General features: G+C 41.1%; 1 protein-coding gene across 1 annotated transcript in view; it reads right to left on the minus strand.

Moving 5' to 3' along the window:
• The window catches only part of Octbeta2R (Octopamine beta2 receptor), a 47,456-nt gene extending 34,956 nt beyond the window's left edge, over positions 1–12,500 (minus strand). The window contains exon 1 of the mRNA XM_065865831.2: positions 12,295–12,500. The gene's annotated coding sequence lies outside the window, so the exon portion shown is untranslated. The remainder of the gene's footprint in view (positions 1–12,294) is intronic.
• Positions 12,501–12,796: the final 296 nt, after the last annotated feature.

The raw sequence follows: 12,796 nt of genomic DNA on the forward strand, positions 1-12,796 counted from the left end.
ATAAATCAACAGCGACAGCTCTTAAATTAGGAAATCTTGATACTCAATAAAACATTGGCTTTTGTTGTTCCAACGTGCGAAATCTCTTTATGGGAACGCTTCAACTCGCTTGAATAGTATTATGGGTTTTTAAACGTAAACAATTTGCTTTTAGATCTTCTAAGTAGAAAAAAAATGTTTATATTGTGTGTTTGTCTAAATGGAAATAGTGTTGAATTTTTATTACAAAAAATATAACCGACTGGAAACCTAAATATTATGACAATACTTAAATATTACACAGTAAAGCAACCGTTAAGAAATTGCTTTTACTTAAGAATTTAAATATTAAATACTTCCCATTATAATTGACCTCTATTAACACACTCGCTAAAAATAAGGAACTCTGAGTTTTTAAAAAAATGTATATTTTTTGGTTCATATTTATATTTTAGGTCCATAATTTAATAAAAATAACAGTTTCATTCGGTCATTAGATATAACTAATAGTTTCCAGATTTATACCGTTACTAACGTCAATACTTAGAAACATAGGAAGCTCGGAAAAAATGTAAGAAGCAATCGCCATGATTTACAACCATCTCTACCGCCAATTTTCTATGGGAATCCAAGCAAAAACTAAGCGCATTTTAGATAAATCACCGCTCAATGCCAGAATACCTGCGACTAAGTCTAATTAGAACCGGAGACATAAAATCCGCTGCCCGCCAAAAGGTTCGCATGCCGTCATGACGAAATCTGGACAGAGGGTGTGTGATGATGGGGTGTACGATATAAGATAGACTGGGGACTAGGGACTGGTGACTGGTGACTGGTGACTGGGGTCCTCTGCCCCCTGACAGCCGTGAATGTTTGTTGCCGGGGTTGACTTGTTTGCAGCGGCTTAATTGATTGCTCGACTGATGGGGCCCAGACAAGACCCTGATTGCAGTCCATTCCCATTCCCATTCCCATTCCCATCCACTTTCACCCACACCCTTTGGCCGACGAGCAGCAGCCGTTTTGAATTGGCACGTGGGCGTTGAATTGAGCCGTGTCCGGGGGCCGGAGCTCATTGCATCTGACCCACTCAGCCACTCGCATTAAATTTACATGAGCGGACAGGTCGGAACGGTGAATGGTGAACAATAGCCAGTCAAATGCACATCTCCCCAGCTCCCAGCTCCCCAGTTCCCCAGCTCTCGACTTCCAGTCATTTCTGGGAGGTCAGTTCGCCTGCGGGGGCACTTTTCATCTGCGATGGGTCCGGACATCGATTGGGCATCGATTTGGGCGTCAATTGTCAGTTAGCAGCGGGCCAAAACATTTCATTAGGCCAAAAACAGAAGCGCAATGATTCGGCTAGAGCGGAATTAGTTTTCGTCAGCTGGTTCGGCGACGTGGGACCCATATAAAAATACAATTTTGTTAATTGAAAAACAACAACAGCCAAATGGGCAATAACAATAGCAACAGCAATAGAAGCGAAAAGAGCAGTGCAGCCGGGTGGACTGAGGAAGCTGCTTTTTTATATACCTACATACGAGTATATCACATCTCTCGGGGGCCGTGAACTTGAACGGTTCGAAATAAAAGCATTTAACAAGAGCAGCGCGGCCAGCAACAATTAAACGAAATAAAAATACCGAAATGTGTATATATAAGCAAGTGTAAGTATTTTTAAAACGAGCGACGCCAGCGGGCAGAGATTGTTTCTGGTGTTCTCAAATTGAATGAAAATAAATCATTGAAATCCGCCGATGGATGGCAGGGCATGGCCTTGTTGACTCACTCAATCGAGTGCCAAGAGTGGAACGGAGAGCCTCTGGAAAACCACCTGGAGGTTAAAGTGTATTACGAAGTGCTGCACTGCAAAAAAAGTAGTTAAGTAGGGCAATAAAATCTTGAGAACAGGGTACCTCTTAGGTAATATAAAAAAGACACTAAAATTCCATGTTTTTCTTTAAAAGAACTCGCTTCTCAGGTGCAACGTTACAAATTTCCTGAAAATCTGTTTTCTAGTCAACAGGTAATAAATATTATGTTTGAAAATTCTGTTTTCAATGGCATTTTAGTTTCCTGTCTTGCTTTTGGCCAAATATAAATATTTATCGTATTGGCCATGTGTAAATTCGAATATATTTTTAATAAATTCATTTTCGTAACAACCTATTTATTTTTCGAAACAGTTTTTGAAGGCTAAAATAATAGTGAATACTTGTTGGATTTTATAAGATCCAAACCTTAAATGAAATACATATTTAAATGATGCATCTTTAGTACTGTTGCTTAGGATAACAAAAAGACTATATTATAAGTTACCAGCTTCCCTTTATATGATGTCATAAAGATAACTAAGAGATATGTGGCAGATACCCCCCAAACATGTGTGGATTATGTTCGGTCTAATTTTTTCTCGGCGTGTTGTAAGTTTCTCATATTTGCCCGAACCAGCGGTACTCATTCACACTTTACATGCCGGAACGCCACCGACTTAATGCATAATTGTTTATGAAGCGAGCACAAAAGAAATATTCTAAGTACACACTCGTGCATTGCGGCAATACAAGTACAAGTACACCCAGACATTTAGAAATATAGACATTTACATATATTTATATTATAGACCCTATAGAGCCACGATGACTGAGACAAACAGAGGCAGCTATGATATGAATTTCAATTTAGAGTACGTGCTCATGGGGCACTCGCATTTGGCGTCGCTCACGTAGCCGCAGTCTTAACCATCACAAATGCACTTATTAATAGAGAAGTGGTCGTCCAAAGTTGACCCCGGGGTCAGCGGCGATGCGGCACTTGTGAATGGGCTACTGGAGTATTACTGACCCATTGAAGTGCCCGGATTAGTGCTTCGCGGATCATAAAGGCAAATCAACTGTGATGGATGCCTCGGGCGCTTCAAGCTAATTCAATTCAATAAAAGGCCATAACTCAAACACTCGCACACTCGCAATTTCCGCGAAGCACTTTTTTCTTCCCTCACTTATTTTATTGCTAATAAAAGGCGAACGAGTTTAATTTTAATAGCCAACTTTTTGACAGCCTCTGCGAATGGGATAAAAAATTGTGTTTTTTTATGAAAATGTGCAACTGACTCATGTGGGCCAGTAAATGGAATGAAATTAATTGATTAAAATGAAAATGAAAATTCCATCACGTCTTAATTGCCATCGCATTCAGAACCGAACCCGGGGCAAGTTCCACAAAGAGGCTGGACAAAGTCAATATTACGCATACGACCCGTGTAAATATCGAGTGCCAGTGAATTATGTACCTATAAAAAGTTCCGTTATAGAACTGCAGGAACTGTGATATCATCAAATGAGATCAGAACCAGCGCTTGTACGATATCAGGCCCATAAAGGTTCGCCACAATAGAAGTCCCGCAATTAGCATATCTTTCTTCCCAGAGTATAGCGAATCCGATACGTGCGGATAAGGTAAATGCGATGCATTAATATTTATGAAGCCGGTCGTTCGGTCGGTCGGTTGCAAACAGTTTTGCGGTTCGCACTTGGCAAATAAACTGGCGAAAATACGCATACAGAAATTAATAATTAATTTTATGTTTATTACGTAGCGTCACACACTCAATCTATTTGCCCTCCATCCCGGGGGATTTCGTTTTCACTTATGTGGCTCCATAAATCGCCTCGCCAGGCTGCGGGGCATCTGCCAATTAAATGTAATATGTTGTAGTCGTAAAACGTTGGTCATCAAACCATAAAGATCCCCAAACAAGTGCAATCGCAATTACAAACGATGGACCCACGTTCCAGGGAGCGGTGGCACACGCCATAAACACCACGAGCTCTATAAACACCACTAAGCTGTCGTCGTGCCGCCGAATAATCTTGGCATTACAAAGTGGAGAGCCCAATTTTATTATAATCTGGCAAGCAAATCAAAACACTTCACACCCAGTAAACAAACAAAGCGGCCCCACTCCCTCCCCAAGCCCCCTGCGTTCCAATTGAAAATTCGATTCAACCACTAATGGGGGCCCATAGAATAGATAATTGGCCATAAAGCTCATCTGTGTCCGCCTCTGGTCAGGCATATTAAAATATTGTTTGTATCGTATATGGTCCTACGTTTATAGTATCTGCCTGCTATTTTTGCCCTCTTGTCTAATATACGAGACATTTGGCATGGACAACGTTAATAAACACAAAAATTGATTTGTGTACAGGCATTCTGGCTTCTATTGCAGCTTAATGGAAACAAATAAAGACGATTAGCCATACGCGTAAGGGTATGAATGAACGATTGACGGGCGGTCGAGAAGCCAGAGAAGTTCCAAGACTCTGGATAAAGTGAATGTTAAACGTTGAGTGAATGGAATTACAAATGCGGGTGTGACAAAGCCAGACGTTGATTGTCTAGGTAAGAGTTCTCTATTCAGGCGTACTGGAAATTTTTACTCGTTTTATGGCTTATTTCTATTTTTGAAAATAAGTTTAACTGCAGTATATATAATTATCTAATTGTTTTTGGAAAATATTTTATATATTTCAGAAGTGGCAGATTTTTAAAAATCTTATATAGATAGTGCATATTATAGACATTCAATATATTTAAATAGATGTACCTTTTATTTCTATTTTTGAAAATAAAATCCTTGTAATAATTGTATTTGATTTTACGAACTCATAGGTACAATGATTTTACCTCGTTTTACTATTAATTTATATTTTTGAAAATTTAAAAAGCCAAATAATTGCAATAATTATAAAATATATATATTTTTGAAGTGCCAGATTTGTAGAAATCATAACCATAAAGTAGGTGCTCAATATAAGTTGCCCTCGAATGTATTTAATGTTTCACAATTAGAGCTGGAAACACGCTATATTTTGGGTCATGAATTAATTACGCATATACTATTTGGCTACACCTATTGAAAATGGGCTGCAGTGGAGCCCCCCTCTTGGAACTCAAATGTGTTTGCGCAAATACTTTCGATTTATAGTGCATTCAAAGCCGGCCAATCAAGTGTGAATATATATGCACGCCTCTATAGTTCCATAGTGGCAGGCACTTGACGATGAGTGGTTATATGGCACTCGGCCGACTGCAAATGGAAATTATTACAGTGCAAACATGGCGAATGCGTAATTTTCAATTAATTTGATTTCGTTATTGCTGCTGCAGATGCTGCTGACTCGGCTGACTCTGCTGACTCGACTGCTGTGCAAAGTCAATTAAGAATTTAGTACAATTCAAATGTGCCCCATCTTCCGATGCGATTTGAAACATAAAGCATAAAACCCCACCGCGTTGATTAGTTTGTTCGCCTGTTTGCTCAGTGCTGCAAAAATTATTGGAGCTTCCCATTTGGCCTTTTGAACTTTGTAAGTTTGTAACCAGGCAAACAGCGAGAACTTAAATTATACAATATTTCTAGTGCCCAAGTAATGCGGTTGCATGGCAAACTAATTAAAACTTGAGCGATTTCTTCACTTGCAGACAGCGCCTGCTTGTTTTCCCATCACTTCCATATTTTTTTATTTCCGTTTCCATTTTCATTTTCATTCATTTGCATTCGCGACTCCTGCTGCAGCTTTGGCTTTAATTTTTAATTCATTTCCCTGCGCCATTCCAGGGCGATTTGTTTGCTTTCGCTTTCATTAGCATAACACTCACTTGGCCCGGCCCACTGCGGAGTTTTAAATTGAAATCTGCAGAGTGTATAAATTATGAAATTAACTTTTTTAAGCCGGACCTTTGACACAGCCGGACTGCTCTAATTGACTTCGCCTGTGGAGGATTGCCAAGCTGTGGAGTGTGCTAAGCCGGTTATCCTTTATCCTTTACTTTTTCTATGAGAATTTCCTCTTTCCCCCTGTATTTTTTCTGGTGAATTGAGGCGGAGCGCTGAAAATCTATCACGCATACGCACTGTTTTCCCAAATCCCTGCCACCCCGCCCGTTTTGGCAAGCTGGTTTTTGGGAAAAAGTTCACTTCCCAACTTGTGCGCTTTTTGTTTGCTTTTCATTGCCAAATCCAAATCCTTTCTGCCAGAGCATATTCAACTTGGCTTTTAGGCCAGCAGCCCCCCGTTTGTATGTATTTTTCGTGTATTTTTATTGACAGGCCGGGGGATGGGCAAAAGGAATGCCGAAGCAAAGCGCATTTACTGCTCAAATGCTCAGGCGTTGAGCCTGTCGTGTTATTCTTCCGTCCCCACCTGATTTGCATACTTTTTCGGCTATTTTCTTTGGCTTTTCCACCTCTGGAGCCCCTCGAATAAACCTACGCCCGATAAAAAGGGTTCGAGCTCTGGCCCAAATTAAGCAGACATTTCAGCCCTCAAGTGCAGGCGCACACAGCGTGAGTGAAATATTGTCAGCACCACCCAGGCAACCGACTATCCGGCCATCCCAGCCATCCAATCCTATCCTATACCATCCTATCCGGACAGATCTCTCCGTGGCCACCGCAGTGGGCCATTAATTGCGTCGCGCTGGGGCAACCACAAAGCCGAGGCCAAGAACAGAACAAAGGGCTATCTTGACTGGGCCGAGACCACAGTGGGCGGTGCAGCCGGGGGTGGGTAACTGGATCTGAATGTGGTCATCAGATAATGTTAGTTAGTCGCTGCGACTAGGGCCTCGCCATCTATCTTCGTTTCGATCAAAGTTACCCCTGCCATGTTTACATGTGTCAAAGTTTGCGCTTCAATGAGCTTTAAATATTTGATTTGTTTTGTCTCGTCTGGTCTCTTTTTTATTTTTTTTGCTTTTTTTCCTGTGTGGGTGAGCCAGCGAAAACTGTGTCAAGTTTTTCCCACTTTCCAGCCTCTCGGTTTTGAGGGGATGTCTTGGATTCGATTGTTGCGGTTAGGCAAGTGCCGAGCACTTCAGAATCTGCAGGTCTCACCGCAAGTATAAATATATTTATTTATTTTTACACCCATACAAAAAGGATATTTAATTTCGTGAAAAAACAAAACAATTCTGAGCTAAAAAAGCATACGGTTTTAAAGCTGCTTTGTGGTTGGTAGAATTGTTTTTCTAGAATGCATGACTTGAGGTTGTATGGGCAGGGTACTCCAGATTTCGGTCTGCAAGTCTAGTATTTCGTTTTCCATTCCACATACTTATATGGCTGAGTGCTTTCTGCTCTGCATAGCTGTTGCAAACACACAATTGTCTCTGCCAAGTTTGGACATTTTCCAGCCAAAAGCTTTTCATGTTTTCCACACTCTGCGTTTTAAGTTCTTAGACCGATATGCTGAACAGTCTGACAGGCAATTAAAAACGCTGGACAAGTCGGAGCCCCAAAAGCGCAGCTCCTTCGCCTCTGCAGGCCAATAAATCAGGACCCCGCGACAAGGGAAGGACATTGAATGCGGGCAGTACTGGCCATTTGAGTCCCGTTCAAGTGCGAATTAAAAAGGGAAAATGGCCGAGGGAGTAACTGAATCTGTGTATATAAAATTCAATTAGAATTCTATTTTATTTTCCCCATTTTTGCCTTTCTTTCAGCGCCTTCTTATCGCTTGCAGCTTTTCTAATCAAGCGGACAGACGGCGGGCATTTCCTTCCTTCCTCGGCCGCCTTTGTTTCAGCCTTTTGCTGCTACCCGTTCCGTTGTAACTCAAAGTTGGGAAAACGAGAAGCCGCCCAGAGGCCATCAAATCAAGCGGAAGGAGGTGGTCCCAACACAAGATTTTCACACTGCTTCATTTGTTCCACGGCGCCAACTTTCATTGCTCTGTGCGTGCGTATTGGTGCGGCAGTTTTGAGTACCCCTTAGTTGGGGATCCCAGGGATATATTGTTTATAAGAAAATTTTCAAAAAATATGTTTGCAAACAGACTCATTTATGTAGCGAAAGGCATCTTTAAAATATGGGTGTGTGCTTAGCAATCAGCTATAGTGTTTCACAAGTATTATAAGTGATATTTTTGTTTTTCATGAAGAATTCTTTTTGAAAAAGTCTACTTTGTTATGATATGACAGACAATAAGAATCCACTTAGGAGTTTTGAAATTTTTTAATCAATGGAGCTTTGTTTTTATTTTAGAAATATGATTTACATTTATCACCTCATTGTTATGTTAAGTTTCTATTCTGTTAACTGCTAAAAAAAAGTTACCATGAACTTGTTTGGAAAGATAAATTCGATTTTTAAATGTGATGTACATTTTACCTCAGTAAGCTTACCTAGTTGGAAAACAATTTTCTTTAGGAGTAGGTACTTTTTTAAACTAATAATTAATACTTACTAATTGTAATACTTTTAGAGTGTATGGATAATGGATAAGCATATGGAAACCCCCTAAATCAATATACTTTTCTTATTCAGTACTAGGTATAATTCATTCGAGCTATTGTACTATTCCTGCCCCTCCCCTCTGTAGGTGTGTGTATGCGAATGCTGTGGGCCTTGTCGATAATTTTCTGCCTTTCTACACACTCAACGGCTGCCTTTGACGCAGCCACGAGAACATCTTCGGCGTGGCAGCGCTTTTGAGACCACAAATTACATTGAAAATTCCTGCTTGATTGAAGTTGATTGAGCAAGAAAATGCCGACAACGCCCCAGATTCGCTGGCGGGCAAAGACATAGCGCAGCATCTTCGCTTTTCCCCCGAGGAGTTGCGTTTTGGGGAAAAGTTTAAACACCTGTCTTCTCGCTTTGTCATCGCCTGTGTCATTAAGTATTCGCGTGGGGGTTGTTGTATGTACATTCGATCGGCCTGCGGTTATTTGCCGATTTAACGTGTATTTCCGATACATGCCACAAGCCAGCTTCGCCACTCGAAGCTCAAAGTATCATAATTAATGAGCCAGCCCAACGCCCACACGTCCGCCCCCCACCGCAAAACTAGGCGTGGCCGCTCGCCAAAGTGTAATCTCATTTAAATTGCATTTTCGACGTTGGCCGCCAGCAAAAATACAATCGCATTAATGCCTGCATTTGACGCACTTTGGCCCGCCATTTTGCACTTCCGTTTTTGGCCATTGAAGTTGAATAGAAATTTCGGGCCTAAATTCGCAGTGATAGTTTCGATTCAGTGGAATAATGATTGTTGCAATGCCTAATGAGAAAACTACATTACTTTTTACAATCAATAAATAGTATTTCTTTTGACCCTCTGAGAAAAAATATTTCTGATAAGAAAACTACTTATTATAAATAAATTTTAAATCAATGTTTGAAATGTCAATAATATAATCAAGCCACTTTTAGATTAGATTTCTGTAGATCGCCTGATACATAATTTTATTTCAAATAAAGTATTTCCCAAATCGTTATATACACTGTATTTTGAATTGAGGGACTTTGATATGGTAACATTTAGAATTAGGGAAGTTCAACGAGATACAGATTGCCACCTGAAGTGATAACAGTTGCAATGCCTAATGAAGAAACAACAATACTTTTTACAATCAATAAATCGTAATTCTCTTGACCCTCTGAGAAAAATCATTCTGATAAGCAAACTACTGATTATAAATAAATGTTAAATCGCTGGACTCAACAATGTTATCAAGATTTGATTTTGATGATCTCCTGATCTCATTGTTAAAGATCACCTGATACATAATTTTATTTCCAATAAAGTATTGACCTTATAGACTTTGATATGGTAACGTTTCGAATTAGGGAAGTTCAACGAGGTACAGATTGCCACATGTAAACTACAATTAAAGATGTGATATCACCTTCAGTACCGCTAATAACTCTACTCCCCTATTTATCCACTTGAACGATAATAACCCTCTCGGAAAATTGCCTCACTCAATCAGCTTAAATCTTAACGCTCGCTGAGCTCTGGACATAAAGCCCCGACAGCTAAACTGTCTTTTATCACTGGAGCGTACTGTATTTAATTTATGGAAGCTGTAGATTGGTTTACGTATAAGCTGATTGCGAGATTATTGTGCAAACACTGGGTCCGCTTTGTCTGGCATACAGCAAATCTATGGGGTAAATGTCGCCAGACAGTATACACTCGAAAGAAGGCAAATACCAGATTGTTAATTAATATCAAATAGTATTTAGTTTGATACTCACCATTAGGTAAACGGATGTCGAAGATTCCCGCCGTCGAAGAGCTGTCAAGAGCCTGAAAGCCAAGTCAACAGCCAAACAAAACACACAGAAGACATTCGAAATGGCTTAGGGGAACTGAATTTGCATTTGGAATCTAGAGAGTTTTCGGCTCCGAAGAGTGGAAATGCAAATCGAATAAATAGAAAATAAATAGACGGCACTGGCAAACAAAATCACTCAGTGCACACAGAACGAATTCAGAGATAGAGGGGCACAATCTTTAAAGAAATGACTTTCCCATCATCATCCGCCCATTGTCATCATCATCATCATCGCCCTCCAAGATTCTGTGGATGCGTTTGTTGCGGCTTTAAGTGTGCGTGTGTGTGTGTGACCCCAGGGGGCATTGGCAGTGGGTGGGAAAAGTGGGAAAGTGGGTGGGAGGTGGATTCTGGGAGGTGCAGAAATGCTGACTATGCTGCTCAGCCCGGTCATGTTGCGTGCCGAGCAGCTTAAGTCGTTATGAGATGACAATTTCTATACCGACTGAATTGCGACTGAGCTGCGACTGCGGCTGAGCAGCGGCAATATCAACACTTCCGTTCGGAGTACACTAAAAAAATATATATTTCTGGTGAAACTTTTATGTGAGCCATTAAAAATACAAATTCGGATTGAAAGTTATGATTGTCGTCATCTTTTTTATCGCATGGATAATTACTCCCGTCTGACATTGCCGCTTGAGTTTTATAAAGAATTCCTAGGGGATAGGGCCAGAGGGACCATTTGGCCTATTTTAAACGATCGGGGAAATTTTTGAAATTGGTGTAGAATTCCCTTGTGAATTTTGGGGACTTTTATGGAATTTTATTGTGATCACACAACTAACTAATATTCCGAGGGGCAAATATAACTATACTGAATCTTTTACTTAGTAGTTCAGATTTGGGAATGTATCCCTGTTTCTATCTAATTTAAAACCAAGTTTTATGTAGAACGGATTCCCATTAGAGCTAAATCATTATAGTTATTTAAAAAAAAAATAATACATTTTAATTGTGTTCCAGTTTAAAGCCTCAGATGATTACCCGAAAATCGATTTGCATCAATATTATTATGATCACTTTTAAATTAGAATAATCAAAATGCTTTATCAAAAGGTTTTACCAGAATATCCCAGGTTTTCTTGGTTTGAAAGATAAGAATTTAATTTGATAAATACGTATTGACCTCTTTATAACATTTTTAAAGAAACAAGCTTTATTCTAAGCATTGGAACAGTCTAAGATCGAGTTTTCCCTCAAGATGCTAATAGACCATAGATCATCGTTTATGATATTTTTTTATGTGTACTCCCCCATCTTTACCACCCCCTTCAACCACTTTGATTGCAGTGCCCGGGGCACTTGGCATTACAAGTGTGTGTTCGGCTGTGGGACTTGGCTTATAGACAGCGATTCTCGGGCCTGATGAGTGGCTCTGCCGTCGGTGATTCGGTTGGCAGTTCTTATTTATGTTATCGCTATCGCCGCGGCGGCGATGGATTCTGGTTATATGTGTATTTCTCCCTCCAGCGTTGGACTCTCGATTGTTGCATTTTGCATTTTGGATTTCGCATTGGCACTGGGCACATAACAAATAACTCTGGCGATTGCGATTAGGGTTTGTGCATTTTTCACTGCGTTTCGCCAAGCGTGTTTTTTTCGCATATATTTCTCCTTTGGCCATTTGGCATGTAAGCCTTAACGAACGTGCGACGGGTGGCATTTGTTTGTTTCATGTACTTATGTATATTATATATATATTTGCGCGACAACATTTTATTAATTGCACAAAATAATCACACAAATGAAACCGAAAAATTTAAACGACGGCAATGACAACGAAAGCGGAAAAAAACACAAGGGCAAAGAGACAAGAGCAGATGCAATAATATTTTCCCGAAATATATATATATATATATGTGTATATTTTCCGAGAAGGCTGCTCACTTTTTGTTTTAATTTGATTTTCGCACAAGAGATATGTATGTATATTTCGCAAATTAACTGCAAAATGCATTTGGCGGCCCAGCGGAAGTGCGCTCGCACAATGTCACAGAAAACAGCGACGGCCAACGCTGCGTATACGCAATGGCACGCGCGCGCGACATTTAACCGAAATTCATCCGCACCGTTGGCAGCAATCAATGCGCTTGTAATCTCCAGCTACAATCATTAACTCGCCGCTGCTGCTGCTGCTGCTGCGACTGCTGCTGCCGACTGCTGCTGCTGCTAACCTCTTACCCCCAGTTATATTTCTTTTGCGGGCGGGGGTGCTCCACTCTAAGAATCCGAATCCGAATCCGAATCCGTAGAATCGCAATCTGTAGCGCGCCTATTTCCTCTCAGCATGCGACTGCGACTGCGAGTGCCAGCGGCCTTACGAATATTCTGAACGGGCCAAAATGGCGAGCGGACTGCGAACTGCGGACTGCGACTGCGACTGCGGCTGGCTGACAGACGAATGAACTGCCGAATTTCCCTGAGCGGCGCACGAAGCTCGGAAAGTCGAAAACTCGGCAACTCGGCGACTCGGAAGCTCACGGATACGTGCGCCACACTGACACACTTGCACACTTACAGGCTGCGTTCCCAGCTCGGAGTGTGGATGTGAATCTGCCCCAATACACACGCAGCTCCTCGGCCGTCGCTTCCGTCCGCAGCCGCTGCCGCTGCCTCTGCCGCTGCCTCTGCCGCAGAGAGCCGACTGCGGCGCCGACTGCGCGCATGTTGCACTCAAACTGGG

The sequence above is a fragment of the Drosophila suzukii genome, chromosome 3, assembly GCF_043229965.1.
Source record: "Drosophila suzukii chromosome 3, CBGP_Dsuzu_IsoJpt1.0, whole genome shotgun sequence".
In the NCBI taxonomy this organism is placed as follows: domain Eukaryota; kingdom Metazoa; phylum Arthropoda; class Insecta; order Diptera; family Drosophilidae; genus Drosophila; species Drosophila suzukii.